Below are 12,500 nucleotides of genomic sequence, written 5' to 3'. Positions count from 1 at the left end.
GAGTGATGCATGTCACCATGCACCGCTTCCACCGTGTATCACATCACATCACACTCTAAACCATTTCACATAGGTCCGCGCGATTGCTCACGGGACCCTATTCTCGCTAGGAGGTTCGGTTCGATTCCTGTACACTACAACGAGCTTTTCCAATTCTTGTGTCCGACTGGCGAACGTTCTGTTGCGTTATAAACTTCGCGGTACTTGCCACCGGGTATGGTGTCCGTACAACCTTCTGAGAAATAGCCGGCGCGATCGACGGGATTAACCGACAATGCAGCGCTGGCTCTTGATCGGGCAATTTACGGGCTTTATCGGGCAATTTACGGGCTTGATGGTGCGACTTACGGGCCTGATAGTGCGACTAACGGGCTTGATAGGGCAATTTACGGGCTTTTTGGTGCGAATTACGGGCTTTTTGGTGCGACTTATGGGCTTGATAGGGCAATTTACGGGCTTTTTGGTGCGACTTATGGGCTTGATAGGGTAATTTACGGGCTTGTTGGTGCGACTTATGGGCCTGATAGTGCGACTAACGGGCTTGATAGGGCAATTTACAGGCTTTTTGGTGCGACTTACGGGCCTGATAGTGCGACTTATGGGCCTGATAGTGCGACTAACGGGCTTTGATAGTGCGACCAACGGGCTTGATAGTGCGACCTATGGGCTTGATAGTGCGACTAACGGGCTTGATAGTGCGACTTATGGGCTTGATAGTGCGACTTATGGGCTTGATAGTGCGACTTACGGGCTTGCTTTTCCATGTTTTTCGCATCGAGCTTCGGTTCGTTTCGAATAATTTTGTCCATGTTTTTCGTTTGCTACGAGAGGTTCGGTTCGTTTTCAGTTATCCCTGTGTTCATGGTTTTCGTGAGCTTCGATAGGTTTGGTCCGTGTTTTTGAGTACTCTTGTCCATGATTTTCGTGTGCTTCTTGAGGTTTGGTCCGATTTTCAGTACTCTTGTCCATGCTTTCACATGCTCTGATAGGTAGGTTCGTTCTCAGTTATCCCTGTGTTCATGGTTTTCGTGTGCTTCCATAGGTTTGGTCCGTGTTTTTGAGTACTCTTGTCCATGATTTTCGTGTGCTTCTTGAGGTTTGGTCCGATTTTCAGTACTCTTGTCCATGCTTTCACATGCTCTGATAGGTAGGTTCGTTCTCAGTTATCCCTGTGTTCATGGTTTTCGTGTGCTTCCATAGGTTTGGTCCGTGTTTTTGAGTACTCTTGTCCATGATTTTCGTGTGCTTCTTGAGGTTTGGTCCGATTTTCAGTACTCTTGTCCATGCTTTCACATGCTCTGATAGGTTCACAGTCAGTTTTCAGTTATCCCTGTGTTCATGGTTTTCGTGTGCTTCGACAGGTTTGGTCCGTGTTATTGAGTACTCTTGTCCATGATTTTCGTGTGCTTCTTGAGGTTTGGTCCGATTTTCAGTACTCTTGTCCATGCTTTCACATGCTCTGATAGGTTCACAGTCAGTTTTCAGTTATCCCTGTGTTCATGGTTTTCGTGTGCTTCGACAGGTTTGGTCCGTGTTTTTGAGTACTCTTGTCCATGATTTTCGTGTGCTTCTAGAGGTTTGGTCCGATTTTCAGTACTCTTGTCCATGCTTTCACATGCTCTGATAGGTAGGTTCGTTCTCAGTTATCCCTGTGTTCATGGTTTTCGTGTGCTTCGAGAGGTTTGGTCCGATTTTCAGTACTCTTGTCCATGACTTTCGTTTGCTTCGATTCGTTCACTCTATTACTCTTGTCTGTGGTTTTCGTTTGCTTCGATTCGTTCAGTCCATTACTCTTGTATGTGATTTTCGTTTGCTTCGATTTGTTCAGTCCATTACTCTTGTGTGTGGTTTTCGTTTGCTTCGAGTCGTTCAGTCCATTACCCTTGTCTATGATTTTCGTTTGCTTCGAGTCGTTCAGTCCAATACTTACCCTTGTCTATGATTTTCGCTCTAGCCCAGTCGCCCTGCGCTCTGGAAATCACATTCCAACTCTATCACCGATAGTGCTCACACCTTGGAAACCACATTTCACCCGGGGAACCTTAGGGTGGATTTTGAGCCTTTCGGGATTGCGAAACCATCATTTAACACTCTAAACTTAATTTCCGCAATCCCAGACGCACTTTCCATATGGTCTCCAAAAATGCGTGTGAGCTGACCTGGTCCCTTATAATAGGCAATGAACACGATTTTGGCAAAATATTTTTTTCAAAATTTTTTGACTCACCGGGTAAAATCGAATTTACTTGGGAAAAATGTTCTAGCAGGGGCCCTCCCATACAAATTTTTTTCTTCTCAAAAATGATTTTCGTTTCACTTTTCATACTCAGGGGAGTCTAAAATTGATGTTTTGAGTCACCATGAAAAAAAAATTTTTTTTGACCCGAGCTTGTGTCGCGACCCAAAAATCGACTCATTTGGGAAAAATGTTCTAGCAGGGGCCCTCCCATACAAAAATTTTTTCTTCTCAAAAATGATTTTCGTTTCACTTTTCATACTCAGGGGAGTCTAAAATTGATGTTTTGAGTCACCGAGAAAAAAAAATTTTTTTGACCCGAGCTTGTGTCGGCGACCCAAAATCGACGCACTTGGGAAATATGTTCTAGCAGGGGCCCTCCCATACAAAAATTTTTTCTTCTCAAAAATGATTTTCGTTTCACTTTTCATACTCAGGGGAGTCTAAAATTGATGTTTTGAGTCACCGAGAAAAAAAAATTTTTTTGACCCGAGCTTGTGTCGGCGACCCAAAATCGACGCACTTGGGAAAAATGTTCTAGCAGGGGCCCTCCCATACAAAAATTTTTTCTTCTCAAAAATGATTTTCGTTTCACTTTTCATACTCAGGGGAGTCTAAAATTGATGTTTTGAGTCACCGAGAAAAAAAATTTTTTTGACCCGAGCTTGTGTCGGCGACCCAAAATCGACGCACTTGGGAAAAATGTTCTAGCAGGGGCCCTCCCATACAAAAATTTTTTCTTCTCAAAAATGATTTTCGTTTCACTTTTCATACTCAGGGGAGTCTAAAATTGATGTTTTGAGTCACCGTGAAAAAAAAATTTTTTTGACCCGAGCTTGTGTCGGCGACCCAAAATCGACGCACTTGGGAAAAATGTTCTAGCAGGGGCCCTCCCATACAAAAATTTTTTCTTCTCAAAAATGATTTTCGTTTCACTTTTCATACTCAGGGGAGTCTAAAATTGATGTTTTGAGTCACCGTGAAAAAAAAATTTTTTTGACCCGAGCTTGTGTCGGCGACCCAAAATCGACGCACTTGGGAAAAATGTTCTAGCAGGGGCCCTCCCATACAAAAATTTTTTCTTCTCAAAAATGATTTTCGTTTCACTTTTCATACTCAGGGGAGTCTAAAATTGATGTTTTGAGTCACCGAGAAAAAAAAATTTTTTTGACCCGAGCTTGTGTCGGCGACCCAAAATCGACGCACTTGGGAAAAATGTTCTAGCAGGGGCCCTCCCATACAAAATTTTTTTCTTCTCAAAAATGATTTTCGTTTCACTTTTCATACTCAGGGGAGTCTAAAATTGATGTTTTGAGTCACCGTGAAAAAAAAATTTTTTTTGACCCGAGCTTGTGTCGCGACCCAAAAATCGACTCACTTGGGAAAAATGTTCTAGCAGGGGCCCTCCCATACAAAAATTTTTTCTTCTCAAAAATGATTTTCGTTTCACTTTTCATACTCAGGGGAGTCTAAAATTGATGTTTTGAGTCACCGAGAAAAAAAAATTTTTTTGACCCGAGCTTGTGTCGGCGACCCAAAATCGACGCACTTGGGAAAAATGTTCTAGCAGGGGCCCTCCCATACAAAAATTTTTTCTTCTCAAAAATGATTTTCGTTTCACTTTTCATACTCAGGGGAGTCTAAAATTGATGTTTTGAGTCACCGAGAAAAAAAAATTTTTTTGACCCGAGCTTGTGTCGGCGACCCAAAATCGACGCACTTGGGAAAAATGTTCTAGCAGGGGCCCTCCCATACAAAAATTTTTTCTTCTCAAAAATGATTTTCGTTTCACTTTTCATACTCAGGGGAGTCTAAAATTGATGTTTTGAGTCACCGTGAAAAAAAAATTTTTTTGACCCGAGCTTGTGTCGGCGACCCAAAATCGACGCACTTGGGAAAAATGTTCTAGCAGGGGCCCTCCCATACAAAAATTTTTTCTTCTCAAAAATGATTTTCGTTTCACTTTTCATACTCAGGGGAGTCTAAAATTGATGTTTTGAGTCACCGTGAAAAAAAAATTTTTTTGACCCGAGCTTGTGTCGGCGACCCAAAATCGACGCACTTGGGAAAAATGTTCTAGCAGGGGCCCTCCCATACAAAAATTTTTTCTTCTCAAAAATGATTTTCGTTTCACTTTTCATACTCAGGGGAGTCTAAAATTGATGTTTTGAGTCACCGAGAAAAAAAAATTTTTTTGACCCGAGCTTGTGTCGGCGACCCAAAATCGACGCACTTGGGAAAAATGTTCTAGCAGGGGCCCTCCCATACAAAAATTTTTTCTTCTCAAAAATGATTTTCGTTTCACTTTTCATACTCAGGGGAGTCTAAAATTGATGTTTTGAGTCACCGTGAAAAAAAAATTTTTTTGACCCGAGCTTGTGTCGGCGACCCAAAATCGACGCACTTGGGAAAAATGTTCTAGCAGGGGCCCTCCCATACAAAAATTTTTTCTTCTCAAAAATGATTTTCGTTTCACTTTTCATACTCAGGGGAGTCTAAAATTGATGTTTTGAGTCACCGTGAAAAAAAAATTTTTTTGACCCGAGCTTGTGTCGGCGACCCAAAATCGACGCACTTGGGAAAAATGTTCTAGCAGGGGCCCTCCCATACAAAAATTTTTTCTTCTCAAAAATGATTTTCGTTTCACTTTTCATACTCAGGGGAGTCTAAAATTGATGTTTTGAGTCACCGAGAAAAAAAAATTTTTTTGACCCGAGCTTGTGTCGGCGACCCAAAATCGACGCACTTGGGAAAAATGTTCTAGCAGGGGCCCTCCCATACAAAATTTTTTTCTTCTCAAAAATGATTTTCGTTTCACTTTTCATACTCAGGGGAGTCTAAAATTGATGTTTTGAGTCACCGTGAAAAAAAAATTTTTTTGACCCGAGCTTGTGTCGGCGACCCAAAATCGACGCACTTGGGAAAAATGTTCTAGCAGGGGCCCTCCCATACAAAAATTTTTTCTTCTCAAAAATGATTTTCGTTTCACTTTTCATACTCAGGGGAGTCTAATATTGAAGTTTTGAGTCACCGTGAAAAAAATTTTTTTTTGACTCACTGGGTAAAATGGTCGCACTTGGGAAAAATGTTCTAGCAGGGGCCCTCCCATACAAAAAATTTTTATTTCTCAAATCGATCCGTGGTTTCACTTTTCATACTCTAGGGCCCATTTGCTTCAACTTTGGAAAAAATTTTCGATGATGAAAAATTTTCACCTTCGACGTCCATCGACCACTCGACCCGAACTTGGTACTTTTGTATGGAGGTACCCGAGTGGTGACTTTTTCATACAAAAATTTTTATTTCTCAAATCGATCCGTGGTTTCACTTTTCATACTCTAGGGCCCATTTGCTTCAACTTTGGAAAAAATTTTCGATGATGAAAAATTTTCACCTTCGACGTCCATCGACCACTCGACCCGAACTTGGTACTTTTGTATGGAGGTACCCGAGTGGTGACTTTTTCATACAAAAATTTTTATTTCTCAAATCGATCCGTGGTTTCACTTTTCATACTCTAGGGCCCATTTGCTTCAACTTTGGAAAAAATTTTCGATGATGAAAAATTTTCACCTTCGACGTCCATCGACCACTCGACCCGAACTTGGTACTTTTGTATGGAGGTACCCGAGTGGTGACTTTTTCATACAAAAATTTTTATTTCTCAAATCGATCCGTGGTTTCACTTTTCATACTCTAGGGCCCATTTGCTTCAACTTTGGAAAAAATTTTCGATGATGAAAAATTTTCACCTTCGACGTTCATCGACCACTCGACCCGAACTTGGTACTTTTGTATGGAGGTACCCGAGTGGTGACTTTTTCATACAAAAATTTTTATTTCTCAAATCGATCCGTGGTTTCACTTTTCATACTCTAGGGCCCATTTGCTTCAACTTTGGAAAAAATTTTCGATGATGAAAAATTTTCACCTTCGACGTCCATCGACCACTCGACCCGAACTTGGTACTTTTGTATGGAGGTACCCGAGTGGTGACTTTTTCATACAAAAATTTTTATTTCTCAAATCGATCCGTGGTTTCACTTTTCATACTCTAGGGCCCATTTGCTTCAACTTTGGAAAAAATTTTCGATGATGAAAAATTTTCACCTTCGACGTTCATCGACCACTCGACCCGAACTTGGTACTTTTGTATGGAGGTACCCGAGTGGTGACTTTTTCATACAAAAATTTTTATTTCTCAAATCGATCCGTGGTTTCACTTTTCATACTCTAGGGCCCATTTGCTTCAACTTTGGAAAAAATTTTCGATGATGAAAAATTTTCACCTTCGACGTCCATCGACCACTCGACCCGAACTTGGTACTTTTGTATGGAGGTACCCGAGTGGTGACTTTTTCATACAAAAATTTTTATTTCTCAAATCGATCCGTGGTTTCACTTTTCATACTCTAGGGCCCATTTGCTTCAACTTTGGAAAAAATTTTCGATGATGAAAAATTTTCACCTTCGACGTCCATCGACCACTCGACCCGAACTTGGTTCTTTTGTATGGAGGTACCCGAGTGGTGACTTTTTCATACAAAAATTTTTTTGCGAATACGTGTTCGTTCGCGATCATTTAGGCCATGAACCGCAAGTCCGCTGCGATAGAAATAGTCCATTGTAGTTACTCGACGAGAAAAAAAATCGGGACTTAGAAAAATTTTTGAAAGTCAAATCGTATTGACTTCCAACAACACCTGATAATAAACACACATTGCCTGTTGCACCACAGATCGCATTTGACTTAACAAATCGCCTGTTGGTACGCACATCACCATCGACTTTACCAATCGCGTTTCGCACCGCTAATCCCACTTGGCGTGGAGCCACGCACATAATGTTGCGAGGAGAGTATTAATCGGGACTTAGCGTTTTAAGCTCGCGAACACTCCACTATGGGAGTGCACGCAAGCACCAACTGTACACACACAACACAACAATCACTCTCGCGAACACTCCATTCCCAAAGTGAACGCGAGCACCAGCAAGCATGGGTCGCCTGAGAGGATCGATGCGAACGCATCTCTACAACTCGCAGCTCCCAGCCTGTAGTCCCGTCGTTTGCGGGCGGTCGAAGGTGTCGAAACTAGTTGTATCCACGGTCGACGGAAACACAGCCACCAGGGTTCCCTGTGGTAAGGTACTTCCACGTGCAGCGTGCTCCCGCCCGTTGCGGCTCAGTCTAGTGCTATAGCGGGGATGAGACGTCAGTGTGCGCGGGGCAGCACCGACGGATCTCGGAGGGTTGTTAAGCCCGCTAGCTTCCGATCACCTAATGGGTTTGAGAAGCGCTATCAGCTCGGATTGGATACGACCTTAGAGGCGTTCAGGCATAATCCAGCGGACGTAGCGTCATACCAAAGTCCGGTCGAACTAGTATTGAGCCAGTGGTCCGTACCTGTGGTTCCTCTCGTACTGCACAGGAATTCCGTTAAGATAGCGGCAAACAGCACACACCAGTAGGGTAAAACTAACCTGTCTCACGACGGTCTAAACCCAGCTCACGTTCCCTTGAAAGGGTGAACAATCCTACGCTTGGTGAATTTTGCTTCACAATGATAGGAAGAGCCGACATCGAAGGATCAAAAAGCCACGTCGCTATGAACGCTTGGCGGCCACAAGCCAGTTATCCCTGTGTGTGCGTAGCTGTCATTCACGGTGTTAGGACGTGCCTCTGTGTCGCTCGTGTTAAAATACGAAAATCAGGGTGTAAAATTGCGAAAAAAGGGCTAAAAAGTGTTATAAACATTGAGTTTTAGTGCCTTTTACCTTTTAATGGTGGAAAAATAACAAAACAGGACGATGCTCGCCTGATAAAAGCGATATAAAACTCTCCCATACATTTTGTATGGGAACAAACAAGTGCTATTTATTCGCGAAAGGGACGACAAAAACATCAAGTGGCACGTTTATTACGTAGTGGCGACGCCGAAGAACAATTTTCCGGACGGTGGCAGTGTGGAAAACGCCACAAAACTGAGAAAAAAGTGCGTGAAAAACAGCGGCAGAGCGGCGTCAGGTGGATCGTCGCGTGTGTACGTGTTGACGTGTTGACGTTTGTGCTGACGTCATCGGCGTCATTGGCAAAGCTTTCGGCTCCGAGCTTTCGCCTTAGCCGAGACACGGGGCAGCGCCATCTATCGGAACTAACGGGAGACTTCATCAGTGGCGTCACCTGGTGGACGATAGCGGATTCAGCGGTAGCGGCGACAACAACCCGTGCGCTTGGGAGATTTCAACGTCGGTACCAGCGGGCAACCCGGGTCGGTGTATGCGGGTTGCATACCGACAGGCGGTGATCTCAACGCTGGATAAGGAGGCGAACCCGGGCAAAATATTTATTGGTTTTAAATATTTGTTTTCCGAAACTAATATTTATTTTTGGTTTTAGAGCAAATATAACAATAAATAAAAACCTTGATAGGCTGGCCTTCACAGGGCCATGGACAGGGGCTTAAGGGCGCGAACACTCTCGGTTGACGAACCGAGCGCAGCCACCACCAGGAGCAGATCGGCCATGAGCGCGGGCAAGCGGCTCACTGTCCCGCTAACGCCGGTGATGGAGGGTGTGGCTGTTAGTGGAGCCACGAGCTCCAGCAAGTATGCGGCCAGGTTGGTGACTGGCACTGGAGGTTCTCCGTCGAGCGAGGTGCGACGCATCATTAGCGAGGCGAAACTCGACAGCGAGATGTTGCTTGCGGTCGTCAAAAAGCTGGAGGAGCAGGTAACGCTCCTGCGAGTTCAGATGGAGGCGGCAGCTGAGCAGGCTCGGCAAGACCTCCGCGAGGCGCGTCTGGAGGCTCGGCAGCGGGAGGAGCGGCTGGTTGCTGACAATCAGCAGCTGCGCGAGGAGCTCCGGAAGGAGCGGGAGTTGTTGACGGCGCTGGTGGCACAGACTGTCGGGCAGAACCAGCAGCCAACTACTGTGCAGCAGCAGCTGGAGCGGGCTACGCAGCAGAGCACGCAGCAGCGTGGATATCAGCAGGACGCGGTGGTGGCTACGAGCAAGCCACCTCAGACGACGGATGGCGGCTCCTGGGTTGAGGTGGTGCGTCGTAAGCCGCCACGTCAGCAGACGGCTGAGCAACAGCGGCAGCAACAGTGGCCACAGCTTCCGCAACGGCAGCAGCAACAGCAGCGGCAGCAACCGCAGCAACGACAACAGCCGCAACGGCCTCTGCCACAGCGGTCCGTGGTGCAGCAGCAGGTCATGCCGCGTCCGCAATCTGAGCCACGCAAGCAGCTGGCGAAGAAAAAGCTGGACGCCATCGAGGTAGCCCCAGGCGAGGGTCAGTCATGGACGGATGTTTACCAGCTGATCCGTAGTGCTCCGTCGTTGGCCGAAGACCAGGCCAAACTAGGCGTTGGACGACGCACAACGCGGGACCGGCTGGTGATGGACCTGCAGGATGGTGCAAACGCAGAGGAAATTCTGCAACGCGTGCAGCAGGTTTGCGCGCAGGCAGCAGCTCCGGCCACCACCCGTTTGGTGACGGAGACGGTGGAGGTCCGCCTAGATGAGGTGGACCCTTTAGCGGTGGCGACGGATGTGGCGACGGCGGTGAAGGAGTCCAGCTCGGAGACGGTGAGCGAATCCGCCGTGCACCTGGTAAAGGCGTGGAACGGCACGCAGACAGCGTACGTGCGGATGTCTGTGAAGGCGGCGGAGCGGGTGCACCAGCAGCGAGTGCGAGTGTTGCACACCTCGTGCCTGGCGACGCGATTGGCACCACCGACTCGGGGACAGCTGCGGTGCTTCAGGTGCCTGGAGCACGGACACCTCCGACACCAGTGCAAGAGCGGGACAGACCGGTCGACGCACTGCATCCGTTGCGGCCAACCGGGCCATCTGGCTCGGACATGCACGGAAGCGGTCTGCTGTGCGGTATGCAGGGGCCCTCACCGGGTAGGACATCCGTCCTGCACCCGGGCCTAAAGGTCCTGCAGGTCAACCTCGGGCGCAGCCGGGTAGCGCAGGACCTGATGCTACAGACGGCACGGGAGCAGCGGGTGGACGTCGTCATTGCCTGCGAGCTGTACAAGCCGCCTCGGGATAACGGCAGATGGGCGGTGGATGAGGTGCAGAGTGTGGCAGTGGTCGCCACCGGGGCTTACCCCATCCAACGCCTGTGGGGTAGCGTCCATCCCGGGCTGGTGGTGGCCACAGTGGCAGGTGTCACCTTTGCCAGCTGTTACGTTTCGCCGAACATCGGGCCAGCGGACTTTGGCGCCTATCTCGAGGCGGTGGAGATGGCGTTGGTTGGTCACCAGCACATCGTGCTTGCCGGTGATTTCAACGCGTGGAGCCAGGAGTGGGGATGTCCCCGCACAACATCCAGGGGCCACTCGCTCATGGGGACGGTGCAGCATCTGCAGCTCGATGTTGTCAACCGCGGCAACGTACCCACCTTCATGGGCAACGGGGTTGCGCGCGAGAGCATCGTGGACGTCTCGTTCGCAAGCACCTCGATCGCCTTGCCTGGGACCTGGAGGGTGAGTTCCACCTTCACCCACAGCGACCATCGTTACGTGGAGTATTCCGTCGATGTGCCGGGTCGGCAGGGACAGCGGCAACAGCATCAGCCATCGCGGACGCACGGGAGCGTGGCTATCGCGACGCATGCCGGGATTCGCTGGAAGACCTCCCTCTTCCGCAGCGAGGACTACAAGACCGCCCTCGTCGACTGTCGCTTCGCAGAAGCTGATACGTCCGAGGCGCTGGTCGGAGCATTGACCCTCGCTTGCGACGCCATCATGGAGAGGGTAGGCAGGCCGAAGCAGCATCAACAGCCTCGGCTGTATTGGTGGACCCCGGAGCTGGGCGACTTGCGTCGGGAGTGTGAACTTGCCGAGGAGAGGCTTAGTGCTGCCACAGGGTCGGCGGACCGCGACGTGGAGACCGCTCGCCTTCAAGATCTGCGACGACAGCTGCAGCGAGCGATCCAGGAGAGCCGGAGCGGGAAGCTGCAGGAGCTGATCGACGCAGTCGACAGCGACGTGTTTGGTCTCGGGTACCAGGTGGTGATGGCCAAGCTGCGTGGCCGAACACCGCAGGAGACCGACCGAGCGGTATTAGAGCCAATCGTTGACGCGCTCTTCCCGGCTCATCCCGCCTTCGAGTGGCCAGTCATCGAGCGGACGGACGACGAGGAGGCCCTACGACCCGTCACTGAAGCGGAGATCCTGGCGATGGCCGACAGGATGGCTCCGTCGAAGGCCCCGGGACTGGATGGGATCCCGAACGTCGCGGTGAAGGCCGCAATCAGAGAGCACCCGGCGACGTTTGCCCGGGTGTTCAATGATTTGCTGGAGAGAGGCGAGTTCCCGAAGGAATGGAAGGAGGCGCGGCTAGTCCTGGTGCCCAAACCGGGCAAGCCACCGGGCGATCCTGCGGCGAGTCGTCCGCTGCTCCTTGAGGGAGCAGTCCCGAAAATGTTCGAGAGGTGCGTCTTGGACCGCCTCAACGATCATTTGGAGGACAGCAGTGCCCCTCAACTGTCGCCGGAGCAATATGGCTTTCGTCGCGGGAGGTCGACGGTCCAGGCCATCCAGCGGGTCGTCGAGCGGGGCGAGTTTGCGCGCACATTCCACCGGACGAACGGACGCGATCCACGGTGTCTGGTGGTGGCAGCACTGGATGTCCAGAACGCTTTTAACACGGCGAGCTGGAGGGCGATCGCCACGGCTCTGGAGGAGAAACGCGTTCCTGCAGCGTTGAGGAGAATTTTGCGCAGCTACTTCTCCGAGCGCGAGCTGGTCTACGAGACCAGTGAAGGACCGGTGCGCAGGAAGGTGTCGGCTGGCGTACCGCAGGGCTCCATTGTCGGTCCCACATTGTGGAACACAATGTACGACGGAGTCCTGCGGCTGGCGTTCCCAGACGGCGTGGAGGCGATTGGGTTCGCGGACGACCTGGTGGTGCTGGCGGGCGGCACGACGCCGCAGGAAGCGGCTGATCTTGCGCAGCTGGCGATCCAGATGATTGGCACGTGGATGGCAGAGCGTCACCTGCATCTTGCTCCGGCTAAGACGGAGATCATCATGGTGTCCACAATGCGGCGGGGCTATGCGCAGCCCTCGGTCTCCATCGAGGGGATACAGCGGCTGCCAACGCAGAGCCTCAAGTACCTGGGCGTGGTTTTGCACGAGCATCTGCTGTGGACCCCGCACGTTGAGTACGCCACGGCGAAGGCACTCCGTGCGGCGAAGGGGATCTCCCGACTGATGCAGAACCACGGAGGCCCCAAAGGAGCGAAGC

Source organism: Anopheles moucheti (genome assembly GCF_943734755.1).
Source record: "Anopheles moucheti chromosome X unlocalized genomic scaffold, idAnoMoucSN_F20_07 X_unloc_3, whole genome shotgun sequence".
Lineage (NCBI taxonomy): Eukaryota > Metazoa > Arthropoda > Insecta > Diptera > Culicidae > Anopheles > Anopheles moucheti.
The sequence above is the reverse complement of the archived record's forward strand: the minus strand, read 5'-3'. Positions refer to the sequence as shown.